General features: G+C 38.4%; 1 protein-coding gene across 1 annotated transcript in view; it reads right to left on the reverse strand.

Annotated features, from left to right (window-relative positions):
- The window catches only part of LOC107083382 (apoptosis regulator Bcl-2-like), a 42,119-nt gene that overhangs the window by 3,118 nt on the left and 25,037 nt on the right, over positions 1-13,964 (reverse strand). The gene's annotated exons all lie outside the window — the stretch shown is intronic.

Genomic DNA, 13,964 nt, shown 5'->3' on the forward strand with positions numbered 1-13,964 from the left:
TGGCTTAGAACGGGCGCGTCCAAAACACTGGATCTGCATCAGGTGGTTGATGCAGATGCAAACACTTACGTTTTCAAGAATCTTCATACAATTGAAAACGTATTTTTCACTTCGGATTTTTCTTTAATTTTATAGCTGATAATGCTAAATCAATTGTGTGGCTCTTACTTAAAAGTAAACTTGAATCCACTCAGAAATGCTTTTATTTAACATTAACATTTACATATTAAATTCTTTGCTAAATACAGCAAGAATTTAATAGAAAAAAAACATGAGAACAAAATAAATGTCTTTTTATTTTATTTCATCACGTCCAGAAGAAAGCTGGACATTCTTTTTTTATTTAATAATTAAAATGGGCAAATTCTTTTTACATTAATGGAACTACAATAATATGAACACGACTTTCTTTTTAATTTGTTTACAAATTCACCATATCATTTTTTTATGCTTTTAGTTTCCCAAAAAATATTTTTAGTTTTGGTTTGATCCTTGTTTAGAGAGTATTGTTTGTTTCACATCTTCTTTTTTGAGACAAACCCTCCTGTATGAGATCATATACAATATTGATGTGACATCTGAAGGAAGCTATAATGAGGCTGCATTTTAGCGCCTGTTTCTTTAACATTTAATAGCCTCTGTGAGCCGTGGACTTTAAGGCAAAACCTTCACACAGCTGGATCTAAACCAGGAGTCCTTGGACTTTCATAAAAAGTTTCACCTCATTTAATGCAATGTTTTCTAAGTCCATCTTGAAAAACATTCAAACCAGTACTGCAAAAACACCTTTATGATTTTAGATATGCCAAAGTTTCCAGCAATCATTACAGAAAACTACTCCATGAGAAGTCATTGAGCTGCAGCAGTAAATTATTGACTACAATCAGGCAGTTTAAATTGAAATTTGAGTTTGGAATTTGAAACGGAAATGTTGTTTAGTATGATTGCGATTGCTCTAATGTTTTGCAAATCTACACCAATAGAAGCAACTTTTTTGCTTTTCATTTCCTTTATCTGTACTTCATTCAATTCTTTTGCACAGAGCAGAAATCTTAATAGTTAAGAAAACCTCCAGTTCTAAATACCACTACGGCTATGTGATATAGATGTTTTTCAGAATTTGGTAAAAGTATCCTCTAAAATGGAAATCCCCTGCTGCTAGCACACATGGGTGAAAATAGAGTGTTATTACACCCAAAGAAGGATCCATTACACTTGCCTATACTAAGACTCAAAGAAAGATACACAGAAACAGGCTCCAACTGAGCTTAACACAAATGTAACCCCCCCAGCGAAAATACATACTGTTGTGCTGCAGGATTTAGAGCCAGGCTGCAAATTGGGAATGTGTGAGTGAGCAAATGCCTAGGCAGCATGTCTCCAATGAGAAGATACAGACGTCCACTCATAAGCAGTGACAGCAGGAACAGCTGGACAGGAAGTAATGGTGCTAAGCTGACCGCTGTCCCGCACACACTTCAAGTACAATAGGGCACATTTCAGAGGTTTAAGGGAGGAAATACCAGCAGCATTCAATATTCCTGAATTTATTACAAGCTGTCCACATGGATCGCACTTTGGCAATGATATACGTCAGAGCTGCTCTGTTGTCTTTGCTTTCAACTGTAATTTTTAACTGTCCAAACAATGGTGAGTTGATAGAATGATTTATATCTATATATATATATATAATGTTAATATGTATTTTAACATATTGCACTCATACAGAATGAAGTGCTGTGGGGAGACAAAAGCATTTCCTGTTTCCCTTCCCATTCTGGTGCATTCCTGAGGCTGGGGGCTGGTGGCACAAGGAAGGAAAGATCAGCAGAATACTTTAGGCCTTCTGGTATCTTTAACCGCAGCATTTTTTTTTATTATTGGACAAAACTACCAATGTCAGCATGTTAAACCACAGAGGGAACAGTGATACCCAGCGGCCATCAGTACATGTTGGATCATTTTAGCTCAACCTGAGATATATTTGGAATTAAACACGAGATCTAACTTATGTGATCCAGTTTAGTTTGGTTTTTGCTCGTTTAAGTTTTATTTAAATCAGCTAAACTATTCCTAACCAGTCTGTCCAGTACATGTTGGCAGACTCTTAAGAATTTCAGTAATGTGCCAAAAGGGCCTGCACAAATTTCAATGCTGATGGAGCATTTCATGAAATGGTATTAATGAATTGTATGTCTTGGAAATAAATACGAGTACTGGCAGGAATTTTTTTTTTTTCTGTACAAATTGCACATAAGACGATCTTACCGTGTCATTTGATTTCAATGTATAATATGTATAAAAATAGAAAATTAAAATAGAAAGTGCACCCTTTAGTTTTCTGTCATGATTTCCTCACCCCTTGGAAATATGGATCAGTATAATATGTAGGAAGATTCTCAGTCATCCAGGTCATAGTCATACTCATTCCATATAATATATTTTAGTTCAACTGAATTCAATAGTGGCAATTTCGGTGCTGCCTAAAGGAGCAGAACAAGAACAAGAAAGTTCCACATAGATCTGGCATGTTTGCCCTGTGCATACACAGTTGAATAAATATATAGTTAGGCAAAGTAATCAAAATTTCCCCTTGTGTTTATGTTGTTTGGGTATGGTCTTGTGTCTCTGTGTTGTCCTGTAACCATGTGGCAGCATGTCCAGGGTGCACTCTGCTTCTCCCCCAATGAACACAGGGAATGTGGACCATCCTGGCATGAACGAATGAAGGGAAGATTGCAATTCACAACATGTCATCACAAATAAGAAAATCCTGCCTAATTTATTTTCTATTTTTTGAGAATTGATTTTAATCCAAATACAAAACAAATCGACCAAATTTTTTTAAAAATGTTAAAACTGTTAAAAAAATTAGTTTTTTAGGGAAGGCATGCTAGTATCATATGGGGTGTTTATCGGATCCAGTGGCTACATCCTCCGAAGGCTAGATTCGTTAGCCGATTACATCACAGGGCAGCGCTGTGGTCTGGTCGGATTCATACTCCTTCATATGCAGCCTTCTTTTCTTCCGGTTGGAAGGACAGGACAGATGAGACCTCTGAAGACTAGGGTATCCCATGAGCTGGCCACCCTATGCTCAGAGGAAATAAGAGAAATGGCACCGAAAAGTGGTAAATATTATTTTAAGTCAGTTTAAGAAAATTCAAGGATGTGAATAATTTTGTCTTATAATCATGGAAATGGTTATTTTAACTGTTAATGAGTCCGATATGTGGTGGGTAATGTTTGGTTTATTGAGAAAGGTTTTATCTGTCCCTGTGTAAATTGGGTTTAGGTGACATTAAATGGGTGACATTCTTCGGGTGACTGCATAGTGTTTATATTTGTAAAAGTAGAGTACAGTATTTTATTTTATTTATTTCTAAACTCTGTCACTTATTCTATTATTTCTATACATGTTTAATTTTGCCGTAATGCTTTTGGTCCTGCAAGACCACAATTTCCCCTTTGTGGGACAATAAAGGGATTTTCTATTCTATTCTATTCTATTCTATTTATATCTGTGCAGTGTGGGGACTACAAATCTGATATCTGCAACAACAGTACTGCTTCTGAGGAAATTAGCAGACTCAAGAGGATTCGGCACCATTCTTTGCCTACTTTGTGTGTCAACAATCACGGTTGCTAGGCGACAGAGAGACGCTGAGTAAGGGACGGTGAAGCCAGCAGAATGCTTGACCTGTTCTTATTCACAGCCAAACTCTTACAGCCTTCTTATTTTGATGACCCTTGAAGGACCTCATCAAGGTAGATTAAATTGAACAGATCCATAATTGTTAATGTTGCAGCAATCGCTCATCCTGAACAAGTATATGGTAATGGTAGAAAGTAACACCTCTCTTTGAACAGGAGGAAACAAAAAATACAATAATGCATGGTAATAATTTGACAAAACTGTTTAGAAAATGTTTACAAAAAAAGAGTCAATCTGTAAACAGCAAAACCTCGCTCCCAGAAGACATGAGCTCACTGTAGGCCTGATGCTTAAAAATACATCATGTTGTTCTGAAAAGTACACCTTGACGTTTACACTATGTGGTATCAGAATGTTTAAATACCTACATGCTCTGAAGTAAAGTTCAAATAGCAAATAGAACAACAAATATGTTAAAGAAAAAAAATTTCTTAAGAAAATGATGCCCCCTGCTGGCCATGAGAAAGCTATGCTAAATTACTTCAAATTAGCCCAGCCTTTGAGAAATGTTTTGAAAGTGAAATAATTGTTTTCTTTATATTAAATTATTCTAGATTAGGCAAACATAAACAACAGACAAGCATCACCATAAGCTTTTTTTCCCCCAATGACTCCGGTACAAAAAAATCTTTTTTTTTTTTCTTTTTTTTTTTACGTCAGCTGAGAAACACTTTTCCCACCTACTTCTCTAAAATAACACTTAACTGAGACTACATCTCATATTCAGCATGTGTGCACGTGATTGACCACCAGCAGGACTCTACAAAATAGCAAGCTCATGATGAATGTGCTTGATTTGCGCCAGACGCCACCATGATTTACAGTGTATTTAAGTCTAAATACAAAAGAGGTCCCATTATAGAAAGGGGTTCATGAGAGATGTGATGAGAATGTGAATAGAGTCCCAGAGGGGCATGGATGGTAAATGACTCCCAACTAACTCTGAAACTGAGACAGAGGGAGAAAGGGAGGGATGTCAGGTGGGTATCATGAGACTTAGCCATGCTCTGCCTCAACTCCTGAACTTTTTTCACCCACACGTTAGCAAAGGCAATGTTCCCGGCAACCATGTGAGAAAGGAACAAAACAAACCGTGACACTTTCTCCCTTTCCTCCATCCCCGTTCTTTTTGGTGCATTGAGGGGCATTATGTAAATTCAAACCTCTGAGAAAAGCAAAGATAAGCAGGTGGAGAGCTGCATTTGACAGGGACACGAATAAGACAATACATCTGCATTACAACAAAAGCTCCTACAGTAAAGAGCTACCATCTGCAGCAGGTGCCAATCTGGGATAGAGAGTCCAGACAGAAGGTTCTTATAGTCTTCAATTTTTGCATCAGTGGCTTTTAAAATGTCACAGCTAGCCAACAGAGAGCAAGAAACCAAGATGAAAAAATGCAGGTTCATATCCCTCCCCTTTCATCACACACAATGAAACCCTCAGAGACACTCAAATGGGCAGAACTGTGAGGACCTTATGGGGTCCCATACCTCTCTACGGGTTGGAAACAAGACGCTCCCCTGTGTCATGGTTACCAAGACCAGAAGCTCCACAAACAATTTGCTTTTCCCACCAGCAGGAAAGATCCCATCCTTAACCTCTGATCTGTTTCCATATGATCCACACCTCTGGTTTTTGTTTGGTGACTTCCTCGCGGACACAAAGGGATTTTGTTTCGTCTTCTTTCTCAGATTGGTCGATTTTTGCCTTATGGTTGAAAAGAATGTCATATATTTGCTGGATCCTGTGGTTATTCACCTTGCTTTTGGAAATAATCCCTCAACCTGTTCTGATATTAATGACTTATCTTATGAGCTTGGCCAGTTATAAAAATAAAATAAAATCCCAGGCTGTAAAAACGATCAGGCGGCTATCTCTGTTTTTGGATGTTCTGTGGGCAGAAGCAGATGGAGTGAAAGGGATGTGGGTTAAAGTTTAGTTTGTAATTAAGTAGGCCTTTGTGAACACTCTACCAACCTTTTCGCCCCGCATGTTCTGTTTATTTTCAAACTGTTCACATGGCAGGGTACTTATAGGCCAGCACACACTGCCTCCCTTAGAATCACTTTATTATTTTTTCACCGAGCTTCCCATAGAGTTCATCTCGTCTAATTAGAGCCAAACACATCTCCCCACTGAAGATCCAAGGATATAAAAAGGGGATAGTGCCAGGAATGCATTAATTTCCTCATAATTGATCATTTCAGATCAAGAAGTAGATAAAAATATTTTCATTTTTCAACTGTTTAGTGTGTCCACAATAAAAAAAAAAGGGGGAAAATAGTTTTCCTGAACTTTCTGGCTTGACAGCAGGTGCTTGTCTAAAAAAAAGAAGGTCAAATAAAGTCTATTCCCCAGAGATCCCTTCGTAGAGTGGCCCAGCAAAAAAATTGAGATGACGGTGGAGTTTGTTGTAACATTCATTACTCCCAAATCCCCTTGCATCAGCAGTCACAGACTGCCTGCAGCAGCGGACACAGAGCCCTTCGCTGACCTGTGACAATAATGCAATCCACAGAAATAGCAGCACAGCCAAGAACGCTCGACACATCATCAACGCACAGAACTTTAATGGATCAGACCAGAGGACAATATCTATAAAGTAATTTAGTAACATATGAGCATTGATTAATTCCTTCATCGGCAGGTTAATCTTTTAAACAGGAGCTGCTGCTCATTTCAATCTGTTCATTTCATGCTTTCATTTGCATTTATCTCGGTTCAGCAAGACATAAAATGTAAGAAGGTTATCTTAGATACATTTGACATTTACATTAAACAGTTTTGAGCTTTTGAACATACATTTTTTGTGCCTTTGTTACATTTCTACCATATTTATTCTTAATGCAGCAAAAACTGTGCATCAACCTGGCCACCAATTAGTTCGATTCCATCTGTAGATGTGTTATACCCATTCGAACAATCGATGGGTTATTGTTATCTCTACAATTTTGCTCAATTGCTAACATTAGGGATTGTGACTTTTTGATCCCAATAACCCAATAACCCCCCCTCCTCCCCTCAGAAAAAATTGGGATCGAAACACAAATAAAAGGAGTAAGGGAGTAAAAACAATAAAATGCAATATGATTCAAAAATATGTTGGATTTTGGAGATTTTTATGATTATTTACGTTATTAATTCATCCAAAATGAGACGCTATGGTTTAATTACATTGGTATAAGATAAAAGAAGAACAAGGATGTGTGCATCTTGTACAAACTGTTAAAGAGTGAATTGAAGAGATCCAGTGCATCAGACCATCCATCCATCCCAAACATTTTATGACTCTTTTTTAGGGCTTAGAACCATGTCAGGATGTATTTTGTTGGAGGTGCTGAGGGAGTAAGGGTTGCAGACATCCATTTTATGAGCCTTCTTGTTTCTATAGAGTGAGAGCTGTGTGGGCGTTGACTACACACAGCCAATCTTTATTTTTCACCACAGCATGTTGGAGTTTACCATAGCTGCTCCTCATAACCCATTCTTTTTTATTAGGTGTCCATGGCAAAAAATGTCACCAGAGTCTCAGATGATGAGGTTCTGTTGATGCTTTAAAGCCAGGGTTTTTAATGTGGAGTGAAGGGTAAAAAAGAGGTCAAGAATAAAGTTAGCAGCTCATCTTAAGTCTGAGGCTATGGTTGACAGCTCCCATTAAGTCAGGAGGAATTTTGGGGTGTTGTTAAAGAAACTGGTCGGATGGAGCAGCAGATGGAGAGATGGAATGTAGCCGTCTGCATTAATATTGGTGGAGCTTTGCTCTTTGGTAGTGAGGAAAAAAAGCTTAGTAAAAACATGAATATATACCACTCTATCTGTGCTTTCAACCCTTAACCACAGCGAGGAGACCAGAAACAAGGCATGGAAACGAGCTGCCTGGGCTCTAAGGTAAGGAGTAGAGCTGCTGCTTCTCTGCATCAACAGGAAACCACGAAGTAGTTCAGGTATCTGATAAGAACACCTTTCACATGCTTTTCTTAGGAGGGTTTTCTAGTAAACTCGGAGGAAACCGCAGTGACAGAGTCATACCTTACTCGAGGTAATTCAATTCCATTCTAACCTTAAAACACCAAAGAGAGAAGATCTCAGAGAGCGAATTGAAGACAAGAATGCCTGAACGCCCTTCAGCATTCCATGGATCGATAAACGTATCGAATTTATATATGACCAGGACCTCTGCAATTATTTCTAACACTTCACATTTATTTTCCTCCTTAGTGCACAATGGCCAAAAAAGTGCCTCACAGTGAGTGCTTGTTTTTCTTACTGTTTTTTCCCCCTATATAACTGTGAATATTTTAACATTATTGAGCGCGTTGCACTGATTCCCTTCGTATTTGGATTTTCTAGAAAGCTGCACAGGCTGACAGAAAAAGATTTGGATGTGTGCCTGCTTCCCAAATTCCAATAGGTCACAATTTAATGATGTTAAAGAACATCTCATCTGCTGGACTAACAAATTTAAAATCAGAAACAGCAACAGTTTATCCATCCCAATCAATGCTGTGCAAAAACAATATAGTTGCACAGACACTCTACTCTTTGGAAATGGTAGAGGCTGAAAAAAACAAAAACAAAGGCATAAATTTCTCTTCATATGAAAGAAAATAAAGTGTCAAAAAAAGAAAGATCATGACATCCACATAAGGAAAGAATAACCTTGTTAATTTTCTGCCTTCCTGAGTTTCTTTGCAAACTCAGGTTTCACACTCCCAACAGTCGTTACATTTGGACGTAAAAGGAGAAGATCTTTTGACGTTTGGAGAAACCCTAAAGGCTCATAAATATTCAAATATGCGTCAGCATCAGCAGCGGCAGCATTTGTGTGTTTACAAAACAGCTTTCTCTCCCGTGGGAGTGAACCTCCACCGCTGGAACATGAAACATGATCGCCAGTAAATCACCCACGCTCCTTATGACACTGTACGCTTTTTATTGTCTCTGTTATTTATTGTGTGCTGCCGCCAGATAAACAAAGGCAGTAACTTTACACATGAGACCCTGGTTTTCACTCCCCATCCATTGAGCACTTGTACAGGTATTCCCACCCCTATGCATTTGCGCTAAACTCGTTACTTTTATAGTCTTTCAAAACATAATGATTGACTCCATTAAAAATAATCTTATTTTAGTTAAGTTTAGATAGTATATGAAAAAAATATTGAAGTGTTTAAAGCTGGTAAAGAAATACCTAAAGAAATGGAGCTGTCATTGCAGTGATAAATGGTAAAATAGTAGCTTGATCTGGTCTGTTCCTGTTTTGCTGAGACACCATCCTGGAGAGAAATATCAGCTATGCTGCTGCCATCAACACCTTTGTTTATAGATGTTGGAGCTTGGCCTGTTTTCCAGAGTAGTCCTGTTTCTCCGACTGTGACTAGCTGTATATCCTCTCTTTCATCCTCTGACATGGGAGCTGGCTCAGAGCTCGTCTGCCTGGCTGTGTGCTTCCTGGACGGGGCCACCTGTGGAGCTGCTTGACAGTTGCTTTTTGTATCTCTGCTTCTTTTTGTATCTCTGCTTTTGTCTCCTTGAACCCCAGTCGGCCTCGGCAGATGGCCGCTCACACTGAGTCTGGTTCAGATTTCTTCCTGTTAAAAAGGAGTTTTTCCTCTCCACTGTCGCTACAAGCATGCTCAGTGTGAGAGACTGCCTTCATGTCAATGAGTCGAAGCAATCAACTGGTTTTCCTTAGATAAAAAACTTTGAATCAATTTGACTGTATAATCTGGTGAACTGTAAAGTGCCTTAAGATGACAAGTGTTGTGAATGGGCGCTATATAAATTTACTGAATTGAATTGAATAGAAATATACCTGCTTATATGTCTGAAGCAAGAGAAGTAGCTGCTGTAATTCTGGGTTTCTTTTCTTGTTTCCTTTGAATGCGTATTGCTGTTTGTTCCCAAAGTCATGTATACACATTTGTTCCTTTATAATCAATATGCTGATAGGTGCTTCAACAACAGAAAAATTGGTAATCTGCCCTTTAATTTTTTTCAATGGAGGCATTTATTATTATAATTTTATTGATTCATTATTATCCTTTATTATTATTATCAGAGGGAATCTTTAATTTTCCTTGTTGTTGCAGAACAAATCTGTCCAATATAGTGAAGGCAACCAGACCCACCATGCTGGTTTTATATGGCAAATGTCTTCAATTTTAAGAGTGCAGGAATAGGATTTTTTTTTAAGGTGCTGTAATGCCTTTGTTTAATTGATTCTGTTAAACATAGAGTTTAGTACGTCAATTTTGATTGATTGATATGTTTAATGCATGAACCTGGACCACACAGTTATGAGAAGATCAGCTAATGTTAAGTTTATTGATTTTAACTTAACTGATCTGCCCTTAAATAAAATGAAGGCCTGGGTATCAGCCTTGCATTCAAGAGACAAAACTGAGTTGGTTCTGTTTAATCTGGTCACCTGGTTTTTCTCTGATCTTTGCTGGGGGTTTATTATCAATACTTTTAAATGGCTGAGGGCTAAAAGCAGGGGGCAAACTATATATATATAAAAAAAAAAAATCTATTTCTTCTACAATAAATCTATTTCGGTCTAATTCAATTTCATCCTAAAACCTCCACATCCCCTTCCTCACTCCCAACTCGTCAAGGAGGAACATTTGGTCAAACTCTTCACTAAAAGGAAGCATGCCAATGACCCCAAAATACACAATGTAGCTAAAAGAGGATGTCTGGATGTCCGCCTATCCGGCTGCCTTAGAACCGGAAGGGACACATCAGCAGAGAAACCTCTGCACTGCTATAATTATCGAAAAGCTTTGTTAGAGCTCCTGGTTCAGGATTTCCCAATCTAATAAAACACCTCTCATCCTCCCCCTGTTTTGCTCATTTAAAAGGCCACAGATGACGTCCAAGAGCAGAGGGAGGGTGGAAAAGGGCAGCTGAGTCATCATCCACTTGCGTGGACGTCGGTGCGCTTCATAGTGCATTAAACCTGGCCTGAGTGGCTTTCCAGTACACACATATGTTGGCCACTTGAGGACCTCCTTTGAGTTTGTGACCAGTAATCTCAGTGAAAGCTATGAAACTGGAAATACTCATATGGATAATAGGAAAAAAATAACCTCTCCAAGCTAAGCAATGTGTGCAGCTGGAAATGTAAAGGGGCACTTATATAAAGAGCCACCTTGTAATTGAAAGTGGTCCTTTTGAACTGCGCTGAAACACAGAGTGGAAAAAAGAAAGAAGTTAATGATTACATGCCTAGTTAAAACCTTTCCACATTGAAGCTGCTTTAGACTGCTGCTTATTTTGGCCCCTGAATAGAGCATTGGAGCTGAGCTAGTCTGCCTGATAGGAAGCTCTGAAGGAGATCGTGGGAACTGTAGATCTCCCAGATGGGCTACTGCTTCTCGGGTAACAAACACCATCTAGAAGAGGGACTCATTTTCTGTCATAAGGTGGCACACTTCCTCCAGCCTTAAAAGACTGATCCACTGACCCATAAGGACCACACAACTCTTCAACATGCTGCTCCAGAAATAGAGTGTGAGCCAAAAACAGCTACTGTATATGGAGTAATGACTGGGATGAATGGGTGCACACCAGTTAGGGAAAGGCTTATAAATGTTCTTCCCAGCATGCAATAAAGAAATCCTGATGTAACTGGATTACTCAGCCCTAAGAGGGTTTTCAGTTGTTGAAGGAACTTTAACAGTCAAGCCTGTGTGAAGTCACTTCCTGTACCAGGCGCTGAAGGAGTGACATCATTGTCTGGTTTAAAACTATGGCCTCTCTGTGGTAGAGCCAAGTATGGTTAGATCAGAGTCTGTGTTCGTAACCAGGGAAATACTGAGGCCAGCCAAGCATGTAGTCAGACCAATTCTATGGAAAAAAAAGGGGGAGCAGCCGCAGTTTTCTGGAAACCGTAACTAAGAGGCCTGATTTGTTTTGAACGATGAAGTAATATCAGCCTTGCAAGAGTCCTAATACACATTTAGCTGTATTTAATCTGTAAACCCAGTGTGTTTCATAGGGATTTTACATGAACACTAGTAGTTCTTAGTAATACTAGATTTGATTGGTTTTAAAGCTGAAGGTTTTAGGATCTTTTGCCAAAACTTTGCACATAGAAACAGCAATTTGTCTATGTCTATATTTTCTTCACAAAAATACAGAAACTCAGTTAGAATGGCAACCAGTACTTATAAAAATAAAATTTCCATTTTACTGGGACATTTAAAATGACATCGTCTAGCTTCAGAGCTTTCTTTCACCTTTGGTAGCAGGAGTTTTTCAAAGCTAGATATACTTTTTTCTATCAAGTAACGTTTATACTCTAGTTTTCTGCCTAATCTAATATTTGTGTTCTTTGGGCTTCATGGTGCTGAGTGTTATCTTAAGGTCTTAATCTTATTTGTACCATGAGTAAAAGATATAGGGGGTTGTGTCATTGCTAATTAGCTGTCCCGCATTTTGTTTACAGGGATCAGAACACAATTTTCTTTCCACATTAGTGTTGTGGTTTTTGCCCATTACGGTAAAACCTGAAAAAATTTACGGAAATGTATTTTCCCCATTTTGTGTCATTCTTCCTAAACAAGGATTCTATGAAAACAACTAGTGAGTTTTCTTGAATAAAGACAGATTTTTTTTTTTTTTAAAGTAACTCACCATAATTTCCTCTACAAAGGTAAATGTAACATCATCCAGGGGAGGATCAATCATGTCAGCAGAGGAGAAAGTACCCTAACATCAAAGCTCTCCTCCCATTGTCTCCTCTTTCATATAACAGAGGTCGATGAAAGTCATCTGCTAAATGAAAGCTTTAGCAGCAAGATATCTGAACCGTTCGTGGGAATCAAACGTACGGGGGGAGGTTTCAGGTTCATCGAGCTCTCTGTGCACCCCACGTAAATAAGCGAGACCACACTCTGGGACGGGGGACGCGGTGCAAAGAAACAGCAGATGGAGGATCTCAAGTGTCAGATAATGTGAGTGAAGACAATCCTGCGTTTGAGCTGAGACTCCCAAAGGAACACCTTTGAAGTGGAGTAAGGAGAAGGTGGAGGTCACTGAAAATTTCCACAAAGTCACAGAAGCAGTTGCTTTCTGCTGCAAAAACTGTTGAGTCAAGTCATTGTTAAACGTAAGTCAAACTTGCAATCTTGATTAAATCCTTTTTATTAATTTTTTTCTGTTGTAGATTTGCTGCTGTACTCAAGACTGGTGCCATTTCCAACCAAGCCTCCACTCTTGTAGAGCCTAACTGCAGTATATTTTGATGTAAGCAGGAGTTCATCGTCAACTAAATGATTGACTGCAAGATGCCAAGGGGCTGCAGCTGCAAATTAAGCCAGATCATGATCCTGAGGATACCAAGGATTCTACCTATATGCCCTGGCTGTCAATACAAAACACTGTGCACTAAGGCCAGCTGTTGTGTTTCTTGTGTTAGCTAATAACAATTGCTCGGTAAAAAAAAAAAGCAATCATTACCAATCATTTTTTTCTCGACTAAAAGATGATGGTGAAACAAAAACTAATAAAACACAGCTAGAACCAATGCAGATGAAGGAAGATTTCAATTCACTCATTAAACCGTTCAATTATCCAATGACATTAGAATTTTTATGTTTAAGCTTATTGAGATATTTGATACAATACAGCAGTTATATATGGTAATTGTAAAAAGAAAAAAAAAATTCAAAATTTACATTTATTGTCCAGGTAGGCTTTTGCAGGGCTAATTTTGCAAGGTTTTGAAATTTATGTAAGTTAAGTTGGAGTTTTAGACTTAATTACTGATTGTGGATTAGAAATCGAATTGAGAATTTTGTGTGAATTTTGTGCACCATTTATTTCTGCTTTAAAAAGCTTTTTTTGTTTTTATTTCATTGCAAAAGTAAACCAAAATAGGATAATTTTGAAATAAAAGTTAATGATATTTATCTTTTAAGGAAATCTAACTATAATTCAGTTCCATACTAGAATCATTCCCTTCTTTACCCATCTACTTGCTATTACTGCATGACCCTTATTGAGTTTACCCTTTAACTGGTCACCTAGTCATTTAGGTCAGAGACCTAATAATGCACACCTAAAGGAAAGTTAGGCCCCGTCCACACGAAGTCAAAACGAACACGAAACGCTGATATTTTCCAAAACGTTTGCCGTAAAGACGGAGACGTAAAATAAATGTGAGTGTCCACACGAATGCATGAAAACGCTGCAAAATGTATGCCAGGCCTGTAAGTGGCGCTGTGGTGCCAAAGCA

The sequence above is a fragment of the Cyprinodon variegatus genome, unplaced genomic scaffold, assembly GCF_000732505.1.
Source record: "Cyprinodon variegatus isolate N-32 unplaced genomic scaffold, C_variegatus-1.0 Scaffold73, whole genome shotgun sequence".
NCBI classification, from domain to species: Eukaryota; Metazoa; Chordata; class Actinopteri; order Cyprinodontiformes; family Cyprinodontidae; genus Cyprinodon; species Cyprinodon variegatus.